The following is a 15,799-nucleotide window of genomic DNA, read 5'->3' on the forward strand; positions in this document are numbered from 1 at the left end:
ACATGGTGCAGGTAAAACTCTGAAAGAGTTTTCAGAGTAGTGGTGGGAAACATGCAAAGAGAGGATAGGACTGTGAAATTTTTGCCAGGTGCTTGGCAGGGTACAACCACTGATTGAGCGTGGGTGAGCAGGAGTGGGAGAGGCTCAGGATTTTGGCTGCTGTGGCTGGGTGGATGGTGGTGCCGTTAACTGAGAGGAAGAGGATGCAAGAAGAAACATATTTGGGAGTGAAGAAAGAAAAAAGGTTGAGTTCATACACAGACATGTTGTGTTTGAGATGCTTGTGGATCTTCCAAGTAGAGTCATCTGGCATGCTTTCAAATGCATAAATTTGAAAGCTCAGTTATGAGAGCTCAGAGAGCTCGGGGTATGAGAGAGGATCATACTGTATATACAACTTTAATCTTGCTCTTTTCATTTAACATTATAGCAGGGGAATTTTCTCATGTAATTAAAATCTCTTGTGAAAATCTATTTTTAACTGCATAGTATGTCATGAGGTTTCTCATATTTTCTTTAGCTATTCCATTATTATTGAACATCTAAATTGTTTCCAAATTTTTGTCATTGTAATTAGCATTGTTGAGAATGCTTTTGCATATAAAGTACTTTCCATATTTCATGTTATTCCTGAATTGCTATGTCAAAATGTACAACACCATTATAGATTTTGGTACTTTATTATCAAATTCCTTTCCAAAAACTTATATCATTTTGAAACCAATAAACACTATGTGAATTGCATATTTTATTATGTATATCATTATCAAATATTTTATTTTTAAAAAACCTTAAATTAGCTCATTTGTAAGCAACATAAGCAAAAACCTTGAGATTTTAATTTTCATCTCTTCATTAAATACTGAGGTTGAATATTTTCCACATTTTGATACATTTTTATTTCCAATTGACACTGGTTATTAATTAAAATGCTCATGTTTTTCTTATGGGTTTATACTTTTATTTTAAAAATATATTTTGTTAAGCAGTTGCTGAATATTCAACGCTATGTTCAACATTATAAAAAGGGCAAAAGGAATAATAATGAATTACTCTCGACTTTTAGAATTTGTATTTTATAAACATATAACTTTCAGTGCAGAAAAGGCATTAAAATATACTTTATTAAACCCCTAGTTGAGAGAGGAAAAACTAAACCTATAAAGCAATTAGTGAAAGAAATGAAAGATAGTATATTATTTTGTGGTGCAACGAAGACCTTATTGTCAGTATTCAGAGAAAGCAGAAAATTACGTGACATGGTGCTGCAGGGCAAATTGTCATTAGAAGGAAAACCTTTTGCTGGATTTTGAAGAAGAGAAGGATTTAGAAAGGTAGGTGAACAGAAGAATACTGAGGATGTATATGTAGGGATAGCAGATAGAAATCCATACAGCTCAGGTGTTAGAACGATTAGACCCATCAGATGAGGGTCGATGGTTCATTTTGTGAATAGAGTATGGGACAAGGTCAGATTAAAGATGTGAATTACACACCACCTGGCTCCTCTGGTTCAACGGAGAGGTCCATGCAGAGGTAACTGAAGGGGCCCACCCTCCAGCGCAGGAGTTATGACCTCGTAATACAGGCCATCCTTGTGTGATAAGTAAATTGCTCTGACTCCAGCAAGAACCAAATTGTGGAGCCTTGCTGGGCGCGCTGAGAGGGGCCAGTGGGTTGGCGTATAGAGTGAGTTTTAAGAGAACCCCAGCCCAAGCCAGATTCCTTAGCTGGGCAGAACCCTGGACACAGTGCAGAGGCCTCAGTCTAACTTCTGCCTTGTCCAGGGAGGTAGCTCTGTGATCTTAGGCAGATCAAGTTCACTCTTATACCTCAGTTTCCTCGTTACACTGTGAACTCTTTCTAGATTTCAGATTCTACAGCTTCTAGCAGGCACTCAGATAATAGACAGCCTTCACAGGCTACTCTAGAAAAAAAGGAGGTATAAATAAGAAACCAGTATGGTAACATTTAAATCTGAACTAAGAAGGTATGCTTTGTCTTAATTCACAACTTTGGAAAGTAGAAGTTTACTTTCTTCCTTTGTCTCTACTACAGACTTAGCAGAGGGACACTGAGGCAGATGTCTAATTTACCCACCATATGTGTGGGAAGTGCCAGTTAGCAGGCACTTGTGAGCTATGGCGACAACTCGCACTGTCATGAAAAATCTGATTTTTATACCCTCATGAGCTTCTTTTCTTTTAACTGATTTAGCATTTAGTTGTTGCATTGCTGCCTCCTGATTTCTTGCCTGTACATATTTTGGTGCATGCTCTTTGATAAATTGAGTTTGTTTCTATTGCAGTTCATTTGATAATCTTTTATAGTGATAAACTTTTTTATATGTGCCATTTCTAGTATTCTCCTTTGAGATTAGAATCTAACAAAGAAAAGAGGGCACCTACCCTGGTTTCACTTTCATGTCTACTTTCTGCCGCCCTACACAAATCTATCTTGATGAGGCGGAGAAGACATTACATTGGAGACACAGATTCTTTGTCATTCATAGGCAACTGTACCCTCAGAATCCTTTCTCCCTGAATCTGGAAAATTTGGTGGACATCTGAGAAATTAGTACACTGCCTAGCAAAATTCTCCAAGCCAGGCTTCAGCAATACACGAACTGTGAACTTCCAGATGTTCAAGCTGGTTTTAGAAAAGGCGGAGGAACCAGAGATCAAATTGCCAACATCCGCTGGATCATCAAAAAAGCAAGAGAGTTCCACAAAAACAACTATTTCTGCTTTATTGACTATGCCACAGCCTTTGACTGTGTGGATCACAATAAACTGTGGAAAATTCTGAAAGAGATGGGAATACCAAACCACCTGGCATGCTGCCTGAGCAACCTATAGGCAGGTCAGGAAGCAACAGTTAGAACTGGACATGGAACAACAGACTGGTTCCAAATAGGAAAAGGAGTTCGTCAAGGCTGTATATTGTCACCCTGTTTATTTAACTTATATGCAGAGTACATCATGAGAAACGCTGGACTGGAAGAAACACAAGCTGGAATCAAGATTGCTGAGAGAAATATCAATAACCTCAGATATGCAGATAACACCACTCTTATGGCAGAAAGTGAAGAGGAACTAAAGAGCCTCTTGATGAAGGTGAAAGAGGAGAGTGAAAAAGTTGGCTTAAAGCTCAACATTCAGAAAACGAAGATCATGGCATCCGGTCCCATCACTTCATGGCAAATAGATGGGGAAACAGTGGAAACAGTGGCTGACTTTATTTTTTTGGGCTCCAAAATCACTGCAGATGGTGATTGCAGCCATGAAATTAAAAGACGCTTACTCCTTGGAAGGAAAGTTATGACCAACCTAGATAGCATATTAAAAAGCAGAGACATTACTTTGCCAGCAAAGGTCCGTCTAGTCAAGGTTATGGTTTTTCCAGTGGTCATGTATGGATATGAGAGTTGGACTGTGAAGAAAGCTGAGCTCCAAAAATTGATGCTTTTGAATTGTGGTGTTGGAGAAGACTTTTGAGAGTCCCTTGGACTGCAAGGAGATCCAACCAGTCCATGCTAAAGGAGATCAGTCCTGGGTGTTCTTTGGAAAGAATGATGCTAAAGCTGAAACTCCAATACTTTGGCCACCTCGTGCAAAGAGTTGATTCATTGGAAAAGACCCTGATGCTGGGAAGGATTGAGGGCAGGAGGAGAAAGGGATGACAGAGGATGGGATGGCTGAATGGCATCACTGACTCGATGGACATGAGTTTGAGTAAACCCTGGGAGTTGGTGATGGATGGGGAAGCCTGGCGTGCTGCGATTCATGGGGTCACAAAGAGTCGGACACGACTGAGCGACTGAACTGACTGACTGAACTGATTAGCACATATGAAAAAGTGAAAGTGAAGTAGCTCAGTCGTGTCCGACTCTTTGCGACCCCGTGGACTGTAGCCTACCAGGCTCCTCCCTCCATGGGATTGTCCAGGCAATATGTTGGAGTGGGTTGCCATTTCCTTCTCCAGGGGATCTTCCTGACCCAGGGATCAAGCCCAGGTCTCCTGCATTGCAGGCAGACGTTTTAACCTGTGAGCCACACACATGAGATGCTCAATAAATACATATTTTAAATTAATGCATTTCAGCAGCTTTATAATTCAGCAATCAAAACATATTTACTATCATGCAGAAGAAAAAAAATGTTAATTCCAAGGGAGGTAAATGAAGAATGTAAAAAATTCCTCTGAAACATATAAAATACTTTTAATAGCCTCTCTAGTATTTGCGAATACTTAGAACCCCTTTCCACTCATATTTGGAATGCATTGGCACATTTGTTGTTTAAATAAATAGAATTGATTGACATTTGCAGGGAACTTTACAGTTTCCAGAAAACTTTCTCAGATATTATCAAATTCACCCCAGGCAACCTGATAAGGTGGGTTGTGGAAATAAAAAGGTAAGGGATTTTCCTAACACTGTCCAGCTCATATATATGACACTGATACAAGTGGAACCTATTTCTTCCGACACCCAGGTGAGAAGGCTCACAGGTGAGGTGTTTCCACTCTGTAAATTCTCAGTCTCCAGCAAAGAACTTGTCTTAACTCCCTTTCCTTGCATCAAAGCAGCCAAATTTATCCAGGTGCTCCAGCTCAGATTCCATCTCTGAATGTGCCAACACCCACTATCTGACTTAGCTACTCTCTTCATTTTTATTTCCTAAAGTGTGTTTTCTGCTGGAGCTGAGTCTTCCTTCTCCCTAATTAACTTTTATGTGAAAACTCCTCTAGTGATGAAATCACCATGTGTCTCCCCCAACCTGATTGGCACCTGGAGGGAGAAAGCCTTTCTGCTGCCTCACTGCATTGTCTTTGCTGAGGGAGGAATTTGTAGGAGCTAAGATAACTGCCTTGCTGAGAGGAGATTTATTTTTATCAAACATTTTTTGGTTTGGGCTCAGTTTTGATGCTTGCAGAGGTTACCACTTGTTGAAAATTAAAATGCATTGCTTCATTTGTGTCATTTTTAAGATTCTACATCTAAGTGATATCATATATTTAGAAAACAGAAATAGACCCATAGACATAGAAAACAAACTTATGGCTATCAAAGGGGAAAGCAGGGGGAGAGGGATAAGTTAGGAGTTTGGGATTAACAGATACACACTATTATATATAAAATAGATAAACAGCAGGAGCCTAATTATAGCACAGGGAACTATATTCAGTATCTTGTAATAGCCTATAATGGAAAAAAAATCTAAAAAAGAACACATACATCTCTATCTACCTATCTGTCTGTCTGTATTATAACAGAATCACTTTGCTGTATACCTGAAGTTAATATAACATTGTAAATCAACTATAGAGAAAGTAGACATGTTAGTGACTCAGTCGTGTCTGACTGTGACCCCATGGACTGCCAGGCTCCTCTGTCCATGGAATTCTCCAGGCAAGAATGCTTGAGAAGATTGCCATTCCCTTCTCCAGGGGATCTTCCCCACCTAGGGATCAAACCCAGGTCTCCTGCATTGCAGGCAGATTCTTTCCCATCTGAGCCAATCAACTACGTGCTGTGTGCTCAGTTTTGTCTGACTCTTTGCGACCTCATGGACTGTAGCCAACCAGGCTCCTCTGTCCATGGGATTCTCCAGGCAAGAATACTGGAGTGGGTTGCCATTTCCTTCTCCAAATCAACTATACTTCAATTTTTAAAGAAATGCATTGATCCATGATTTTGGCAGCAAAGCAATGTATTAGGATAGACAAAAAATTGGACTTTGGAGTTGGACAAATCAGGTTTGAATCTTGGTTCTGCTGCTATTTCCTTGGCACCCTACTTCTTGAAGCTGATTTTTTTCATCTTCTTTGTGATGGGCATTAATAACAATACCTACCTCAAGAGTTGTTGAAAGGATTAAAGATAAACGATAGATGTTTTTCTTCTGCTGAGATGAGATGGCAGAAAAGTGCCATCCTCTTCATAGGCTGCAGATCAGATTTGTGTGGAACAGCTTTCCTGTCCCCTCAGCTACATTCTCCTCCCTGCCCCACCCTAGGAATCACTTTGCCTAGCAGGAGGCTGGCCAATGAGGTGTAGGCAGCAGCTTTCTCTGCCCTCTGGCTTCCTTGCACTTGGCTGGTGGGGAGTCCCAGCAGGATCAGAAGGGTAGAGGAGAGTGTAATCAAATTTATTCCCTCATCTCTTGCCCTTCAGAGTCACCTGAGGCTAGCTATGTCCCAGACAATAACCTTCCTTCTCAAGGCAGCCCATTCTCTGACAGCTTATTGTCTGGGAATACTGACCCATCCCTCTCCTTGTCCCTTTAGCCTGGGGTGGTAAAAACTCCATTACAGCTTGATCTGGCTACTTCACCATACTTTATGGACTTCTCTGTCCTATTCACATCTTTTAAAACGGTCTCTTTACGTAACCCTCCTTAAATGATCCTAGTAAAAGTATGTTCTGTTTACTCCTGGGACCCAAACTGGTACGTTATTCATTACTGCTTAATTGATATTATATTTGCCTAAGACTCTTTTATTTGAAGGATTTTAGACTTTTAAGGGAAAAATGTTGTGGTTGCTTGCTATTTGATATTAAGAGGAAAAAAGGTAGTAATGATGGATGATGATGGTGGTGGTGGTGAGAGCCTAGCATCGTCTCCTAGACACTACTTTATACACATTAGTTCATTTAAACTCAAACCCAAACGAATATTATTATAGCCCTTTTTCAGATCTGAAAAAAGCTCAGAGAGGTTAAGTAACTTATCTCAAGCTGCACAGAATTCCACTGGAGAGGTGAATTCTAACCTATTTGGTGTCAAGGTTCATACTCTTTTACAAGGCCATATTGCCTCCTTTAGATATGCAGACTGAGAAAGGTCATCGGATCTACTGTCAGTTTTCAATTAAATCTTATTCATTGTAGAAAGCCTATTCAGATTTCTACAGGTTCTAAATTCCTAAGAGAAAGTATCTCTTAATGATGGTCTTTAAATATGTCAAGGCAAATTTGCTAAAAACCTGATTAATTCAGCAAGCCTTATCAGATCAAATCCTTCTTTTTTAAAAATTTGACTGATTAGTTAATTTAAAACCACTGAGTCACTAGTCCACTGGGGCAACTATTCCATGGTTACCCTTAAGGGTATTCATTAAACACTGAATGAATAATTTAATATTTCGAATGAGTTTTTCTCTGATACAGTGTGTAAGCCTCCCAAAGAATTTTACTGATTTTTTTCCCTCCCTATGTATGAAATATTTAGCTCACAGTTTATATTATTTATCTTCACTTCTTAAATTGATCTAGGTGAATAACATAATTTCACATTTTCTGAGAACTCAGGAAATGTTTAGCATTATAACTAAGCATTGAAAGTGACTAAATTCCCAGAGGTATAGTAGCTGAGAACTTAGCATTTGTGGGTCCGTTCTACCTTCTAACCCCAACTCCCTTAAAAAAAAATCCATTCACATTCAAAGTGACCATATTTATTCCAACAACTCACATTTGATTGTACTTTTTTTTCCCCTCTAATCTCAGGCAAGCATTTTAATCAACCCCAGAAAAAGACTTTTTTCCTTGGTGCCTTTTGGGTCCCCAAGTTGTATCTGGGTATATTCTGAGCAATAATAAATGCTATTTCTCTGATTCTGGCTCCAATGTACTGTTGTGGGGTCTCTGGCCTTCTTAAAAACATCTCCCTTTTATTTTCCTAAATTTTGAGGTGTGACTCACATGTGTCCAAACAAATCTTTGAGCCTTGAGAGAGCACTACTGTAGGTTGTCAAGTGAAGGAATCTGTCTACTGGTTGGACAGGGTGGGGTTGGCAGGGTTCTCCTGCTGCTGCGAGCTGGCTTCCCCCCAGAGGCACACATAGACTGTGTACCCTGGAGTCCTCTCTCCTTTAGTTTTATATGTTTTTTTTTAAGTACATATAGTTTTTTTGTTTTGATTATTTTTTTGAATGTATAATTCACACTACACCACCCTTTGATATTTTTCAGTCATTTGAGCAAAACAAACTCCTTCAGACCTTGCTCACTGTTACTCTTTTCATTCACCCTCAGACATAAGTCTTCTGAGAAGCTTAGAACAAATCTAAGTGATAGAATTACATGCTGTGGTTAGAATCAGTCTATACCTACAATGTCAGAGTTCTTGTGGTTTGGTCAGGACTGTCTGCCTCATCCTCTTTCGCTTAGGGGAGCTTCTTTCCCAAAAGGCACTTCAGCCTACATGCCAATATACCCTATGAGCTTCTAAGCTATGTCCAGATATAGCTGAATGTCAGAAATGGGACACAACACATTTAACTATTCTCTTTGCTCTTTCTTCAAAGCTCAAAACACAGAATCATCTTCTTAGTGGAAGTGAAGAATAGGCAATGTGGCTATCATGTCTTTCCTATGGCAGCTGCTGTAGAATATTCTTAAGATAATAGTTGCTGCTTGACTAGGTAAGCAATTTCTCTCAAGCATTCCTTGGAACCTCTTTGAACTGAATGGGTAGGGAGGTCACTAATTCACTGAAGAGCCACTGGGATGTCTTCCATGTACTGTAGATTATTGCTAGTGAAACAAGAGGCCATGATGCTGTGGTCAGAGGGCTTTCAGATGTGGGTAAGATTCCAGCAGTGAACAAAGCTACTTTAGCGATCTCTAGCTGGAAAACTGAGGAGTCCCTAGCTGTACCAGCCAGAATCAGGACATACCCAAGTCAGTATGCATCTTCATTTCATACGTGTAACTTTAGGTTGTGACTACCATACCTATTTTTTTTTTTCAGCCACTAGAAATGTAGACTTAAATATTTAATGAAAAACAGATGGTGCCTGAAATCTCTAACTTACATTTAACAAAAGCTGTTTTGGAAATGTTGCTTGTGTGTACTTTTACGGCTTAGACACAGCACCATTTTAGCCTGTTTTGATGAATAATTGAAGAAATACTGTCCCACTCTAAGACAGCATTTCAAAGTGCATGTGTAACTCATATACTTGATTAAACATTTCCTTGCCTTTCTCTTCAGAATGCCAATTGGCTTTTGAGTGGATAATTGTTGCAGTGAGAGCAGTGACATTGGAAACAACTATTGCCTGTTTGAATTACTTAAAGCACCACCATGAAAAGAAATACCTGTGATTTGCTTTCCCGGAGCAAAAGTGTAAGTACCTTTTGTTTTCATTTATTTTCTAAAACTGTGTACCCACAACATTTTTCTGTTTTCTTTTGGATTTTAATATTGTGCTTTCATGATCAGACTCGTGAGAAACCCTTGGTTGACTTTCAGTTCTCTGATTGTACACAGCTTATTAACAAATGAAGACTTGTTTGTCTCAGTGGCCTGGTTGACATTTGATGGGAATTCTCTTTCAGCCAGTTTATGTGCCTTACCATTCATTTGTATATGCCCACTGGCAAGATATCGGACACCCTGATTTTTAGAAGTATGCATAAAATATAAAAAGTTGAAACTGAAGAAATTTATGACTTGAATAGCAAACTTCCCAGGCAAGTCCAAAAGGGTAAATTGAACTTATATTACAGGGTACTTCAATCAATCACATTCTGCAAGTTCACATACTTGATGAAAAATGTGAACACTTAATCAGTGGCTCATCACTTCCATGAGTTTTCTACCCTGGAGTATGTCTCTAATCTCTCTCCTCCTCTAATGTTTTATTTTTGATGGAGATTGTCGTATTCACTTAGTGTTCTTAAGGTACCAGATTAGTGATAATTTTTAGATTTCTACTAGTTTATGAAAGAGAGCAAGAGGAAACAGAGCAACTCAAAGAAAGCTACACAAGGCAAGGATGAAAGTAGACTGTTAATTTCCATCAGGCAAACTCTAAGAACATGCCCCTTTGTTCATTTACCCAAGGGGGAAAAAGGCATCCAAACAGATGTAGTTATGACGTTGAAACATTCATTTGAAGGCATCAGAAAAACCACAAATGCAAACACATTTCTTAGTACGGAATGCTTTTGTGTTACAACCAGTGATTCTTGGCGATGGCCCAAGGCCACCGTTAATTCTTTCTATAGGATTAATTACCATCCAGCTTTTAAGGGTGAGCGATGCAGGAATAATGGAGAAGGAAGTATAGTGCCCAGCAGGGTTTTTAAAAACAAATGAGGATGTACCCAGAAGTGTGCCTGTTCTTGGACTGAGTAGTAACTTTGTTTAATAACCAACAAAGGAAATTCAACAAACTCTGAGGGAATGTCCAGATTCCTTTTTTTATTTTGGTGTTCAGACATATGGATTATTATGTAGAATCAAGGGCCATGGCATGGAGCCTGGAATTCCTTCTATTATCACACAGTTTCTCATTGTGATAGATGGTGACCTGCATACAAATTACCAAACTGCAAAAACGTCTTCCTGTTACTGAGTTTTTCTTAAGTTAAATTTGAAAGCAATCCATTCACATAATACTTCTTTCTTTTATTAAATTTCAGAGACATGCTATATGAAGAAAATGTATAAAGGCAAAAGAGAATATTTTGGATAATTTAAAATTTATTGTTAAACATTTCCCTGTTCTTGGAGAAAAATATTCTAAAAGCAAATGTTTAATTGAACCGTGACTTTAATGAACTCTGAGTACTTAATGATGCTAGGAGATTTCCTATTTATATTTGCTTAATGCAAAAATTTTCATCTTGGTGGAAAGGCTCATGCTTCCAAGATTAAGAGAATCTGAGTTGCCTACATTTGTCCAAATGTGAACAGTAGAGCTCTCATTTCACTGCTTCTTAGCTTCTTGAAAACCCACTGGCATAAAGAAAGTGCTTCCACTTAATTAAATAACTCTGAGCAAGAGACGACTGTTACCAGAGAAAAAAGCCAGACTCTTTGCCTAGTGAAAACTTGTCCCTTTAGAGTTTTTAAAGTTTAGTTTGCACTGGCTTAAGAAGGTCATCCCCACTCCTTAAGTCTTTGCCATAACAGGGTTCAAAATTGTACACTTAGATATATCCCATTCTTGGGTGAGGAAAGTTTAAAGAATTAATTTGATTTTGGATCTGAGAATGTTTTTCTTTGGCATTATGACATTTGAAAATAAAAGGGAATGTTCTAAGTGTTGAACATGGCCTCTGCTCCTCCCTGCATGTCTCTGTATCTTGTATCTGTCATTGTGAAAACCTAAGGCGCATGAAATGGGAGGGAAAAAAGACCATCTTTATTTATGAGAGTCACCTGATTTGTTCTTGAGCACTTAAAGCAGTGTTCATATTTTTCTCCTTTGAAGACCTGGTACAGTGTCCCTTTTAATGATGAATGCTCTGAATTCTTCCTTTATTTGGAAGGGATGCATTAAAAATGTTAAATATAAGAATATAAGCAAACCACTTTTACTTTAAGTGACATTTTGCTAGTTTGGGAGGATAATTTATAGTAGTAGTAGATACAAAAAGGAGGAACTGGACATTGGACAGTGCAAAAGTGAGACATGATCCCAGTGGCTATGACAAGGGGAAGATTCTCCTACAAGTTTTGTGTTATGAGGGACTTATCTCTTTTTAAAGTTTTCAAGCCATCTCTTATTGGATTGGCATTTTATTTTTGCAAATATAATTGAAGTTCTTATATGACTGCTTTGAGTCTTATGCCTCTTAGGGTACTTAAGGCCACATTTCTCCCAGATTTTGGTTCTTTGCCCATATACCAAGGGCATAGCTCAGATTTCTCTCTGTTTTGTTAACCTCAGGGAAGTGTCTTTGTCATCTGTTGAATCTAGGGACAATTCTTGCTGTTCTGACTTTTGCTTTAATGGGACTGAACAAGTGACATGTACATGGTAATTACAGAATTTTACATTTTAGTGTAAAACCATCCTATCTCAAAATAATGATTGGAAAAGTGAGGCTTAGTGAGTTATTATTCTCCTATATGTTTCACAGCAGGAAAATCCCACATAGAAAAAAGGATTAATTTTTACTTACTATTCTGAATCATAATAGATCAACGAATGTCTCTATTTAAAACTTGCCTTCTCCTGCCTCAGTATGTTTACATGGTACCTTTTAATTTACTCTGGAGCAGCATTTAGTTGTAGACATCTAGGATTTTTTTCTCCTGCTACCTGCAAAGCATAGCAATTTAGGACAGAAAGAAAATAGTTAACATAGTTCAGTTCAGTTCAGTTGCTCAATCATGTCCGACTCTTTGCGACCCCATGAACCTCAGCATGCCAGGCCTCCCTGTCCAACACCAACTCCCAGAACCCACCCAAACCCATGTCCATTGAGTCAGTGATGCCATCCAACCATCTCATCCTCTGTGTCCCCTTCTCCTCCTGCCTTCAATCTTTCCAAGCATCAGGGTCTTTTCAAATGAGTCAGCTCCTCGCATCGGGTGGCCAAAGTATTGGAGTTTCAGCTTCAACAACAGTCCTTCCAGTGAACACCCAGGACTGACCTCCTTTAGGATGGACTGGTTGGATCTCCTTGCAGCCCAAAGGAGTCTCAAGAGTCATCTCCAACACCACAGTTCAAAAGCATCAATTCTTTGCCACTCAGCTTTCTTTATAGTCCAACTCTCATATCCATACATGACTACTGGAAAAACCATAGCCTTGACCAGACGGACCTTTGTTGACAAAGTAATGTCTCTGCTTTTGAATATCTATCTAGGTTGGTCATAACTTTCCTTCCAAGGAATAAGCGTCTTTTAATTTCATGGCTGCAATCACCATCTGCAGTGATTTGGAGCCTCCAAAAATAAAGTCAGCCACTGTTTGCCCATCTATTTGCCATGAAGTGATGGGACCAGATGCCATGATCTTAGTTTTAGAATATGTTAGAAAATTGTATAAAGATGCTTATAGTAACAACTCTGTTTTTAATTAAATAGTTTAATTTGCTACAGTAGTCAAGACTCTACCCCACCCCATTAGTGACCTGAGTTAACTCTATTGACTCTTTTAATCCATTGGTTCCGAAAGGAAAGGAGCCATTTACAGTGACCCCAGCATCAGATCTGTGATTCAAGTTTTCCTTGACATTTCTCCAATGAAATATTAATTCAGTATGACTCTTCTAAGGTTAAAAATTTAACACTTGAAGCTTGTAGTTCTGTTGAAAATTATCTTTAAAGTAGTAGATTTACTAGTCTTCATGTTCAGAGTAATAATCATTGTTTCAGAATGTTAGGTTCTGGCATTTTTCAATATGAATATACTTTCACTAATCTAGCTTTTTATTGTCTCTCGAGTATAAGGGAGCTAATGTGATAAAGTACAGCAATCTCCAAAGTGGGCTTTAAAAGGAATATATAAGTGTTTATATTTATACTTACTTTTTAATGTCATCTGTTTTCAAAATCAATATAGTTTAGAGATCACTGGTGTGGTGAAAAGAAAATAGTTGTTGAGTTCAGAGATGTGGAATCAATCTCCAGATCCACTGATGCTTAAAGATCTGATCATTAGGAGATTACTTAATTTTTTTGAGCCTTAGTTTCTGTATCTGTAAGGTAGAAAAAAATATCATACTGAGGTGAAAACATCTATCACATAATAGTTGTTTGATACATTCTATCTCGAGGTTTGCAGATGCTTTTTTGTAGCTATAGGGCAGAGAGATAGTGTCTGGCCCAGAAATGGATCAAATGGAAATGCCTGGAAATGAAGCCAGTTCCTCTCACGAAAGGGGTTCAAGTATAGCTTGCAAGACCAGTTGCTACTGCTAAGTCACTTCAGTCATGTCCGACTCTGAGCGACCCAAGACGGTAGCCCACAAGGCTCCCCCGTCCCTGGGATTCTCCAGGCAAGAACACTGGAGTGGGTTGCCATTGCCTTCTCCAATGCATGAAAGTGAAAAGTGAAAGTGAAGTCGCTCAGTCGTGTCCAACTCTTAGCGACCCCATGGACTGCAGCCCACCAGGCTCCTCCATCCATGGGATTTTCCAGGCAAGAGTACTGGAGTGGGGTGCCATTGCCTTCTCCGGTGTCTCTTCTTATAAGGGTACTAATCCTATTATTAGGACCCCACCTCATGACCTTATCTAATCCTAATTACTCCCAAAGGCCACACCTCCAATATCATTATATTGGTAGTTAGGATTTCAACATATGAAATTTGGAGGGCACAGCATTTAGTCCATAACATTGAGTTTGGTTTATTATTTATTTGTTTATTTTTAAGGGATGATTCTAATAAGTCACTGTTATATTTATGCCCAAAGATTGGCAACTGATTTTCTCGAGTCTGCATATTCTCTCAACTAGACAACACTGAAAATTATGCAGTTAACATGTTTCTCTTCATTTCCTGTTTTCTAGATTTTATGTTGTGGGTACTCAGTGATGATTTCTGAGGTTCTAATCAGTAATTCATAGATCTTAGGGGATAATTTTAATTTTACTCAAAAATATATTTCCTCCCTTTACTATTTCCATTTTGCTTATTTTATATTTTTTGTTCTTAATATCGAATCCAGTAACATAAATCTCCGAAGTTCCTTGTCCTTCCAGTGGGCTTACCATTTGAGCTAACATTTTAGAGGTTTGTAAATTTCAGACCTGATTATCTGAGCCACCCAGTTCTATTAATGCCTCTGCCATTATACTAACCAGGAGTAAGAAGTAAAGATACAGATGAGGGGAGAGGCACATAGAAATTCCTATAGTGATAGTGTATTTTTAAGTTAGGGATTATTTTTTAAAAAACTCTAAAGTACATTTCCTTATAATATCTCTGTTGGTGTTCTCTGAACTTATGAATTTTTATAAATCTTTTCACCTAGAGATGAACTGGATATATTTTAATTTTTCTTCATTAATCAACTCTCTTATGTATTAAATTAGAATATTTCTTGTAGTAATTTACATTAAATGCTCAATTTCCTAGTACCCTGAATCATTTTCTTCCTACCAATTTGGAGAGATTCACAGTATCTTATGCTCAACTGGATTGATTGGTTTCTTGATGAAACTGTCCTCTGACTTAGGATTCTTTTAGATGCTCCACACTTGGATAAAATTGTCACTTACCAGATGTCTGTCTTTTAATTGATGTTCCCTATATTTTTTCATAGAATTGTTGTGCTTGTTCAAAACTGAAAACAAATCCTGTGCTGCTGTTTGGAGGGCACAGAATATCTAGGAACTACTTAGCATCTGAATTTAAAGCCCTTAGGAATGGGCTTCCCAGTTTGGATACCAGGAGCCAGGAGCCCACGTGGTGAAATATACCCAGAGGCTTCCTAGATCATTTCTTTCTCTTGTCACAAAAGGCTTCAGATGTCCAAAATTTGTAAGTTGAAGTTATCTTTTACTTAAAAAAAATAATTTTTTCCAGTTGTGCTTTTGCACTGCTGAATTTTGGGAGGCAACTGCTCTTTTAATGGCCCCAACTGAGAAATATACCATTTCATTCCATTGGTGCCTACTTGAAGAAGGGAGACTGAAAAGAAATTTGGAAAGGATGATACATTTGTTAGGGTACTTCAGAGATGTCTACATTTATTGTTCCTCACAATTACTCTGTAAGACTGATTGTTCTGGGGGTTTTATGGTTAAAGTAAAAAATAATGGATTTCTTTCCAGACTGGCCTCCTTTCTCTGCTGTATTCCTCACTACCTAAGGTATGAGACTGACAGAATTATAGCAGCTTAGAATCCTGATGAAGTTAAGTATATGGAAGCTGGATTTTTCTCTACGGTCTCTCTTTAAGTCCAAAGGTCAGAGGGGATACTATTGGTAAAGATGCTCTGAAAAAATGAAAAATACAAAGCCAAACCAAAATAATATTCTGGTTTGTGTCTTTATTAGCAATAAACTGAAATGAGACCTTGTAGTTTCAGAGGTTCCATT

At 38.4% G+C, this 15,799-nt stretch overlaps 1 long non-coding RNA gene across 4 annotated transcripts in view; it reads left to right on the forward strand.

The window, feature by feature from the left end:
* LOC129633320 (uncharacterized) overlaps positions 1–15,799 on the forward strand; it is a 607,349-nt gene that overhangs the window by 355,799 nt on the left and 235,751 nt on the right. For all 4 annotated transcript variants that reach the window (XR_008705021.1, XR_008705019.1, XR_008705020.1 and 1 more), the window contains exon 4: positions 9,003–9,137. This is a non-coding gene — a long non-coding RNA (uncharacterized LOC129633320). The remainder of the gene's footprint in view (positions 1–9,002; positions 9,138–15,799) is intronic.

This window comes from Bubalus kerabau, chromosome 18 (genome assembly GCF_029407905.1).
Source record: "Bubalus kerabau isolate K-KA32 ecotype Philippines breed swamp buffalo chromosome 18, PCC_UOA_SB_1v2, whole genome shotgun sequence".
Lineage (NCBI taxonomy): Eukaryota > Metazoa > Chordata > Mammalia > Artiodactyla > Bovidae > Bubalus > Bubalus kerabau.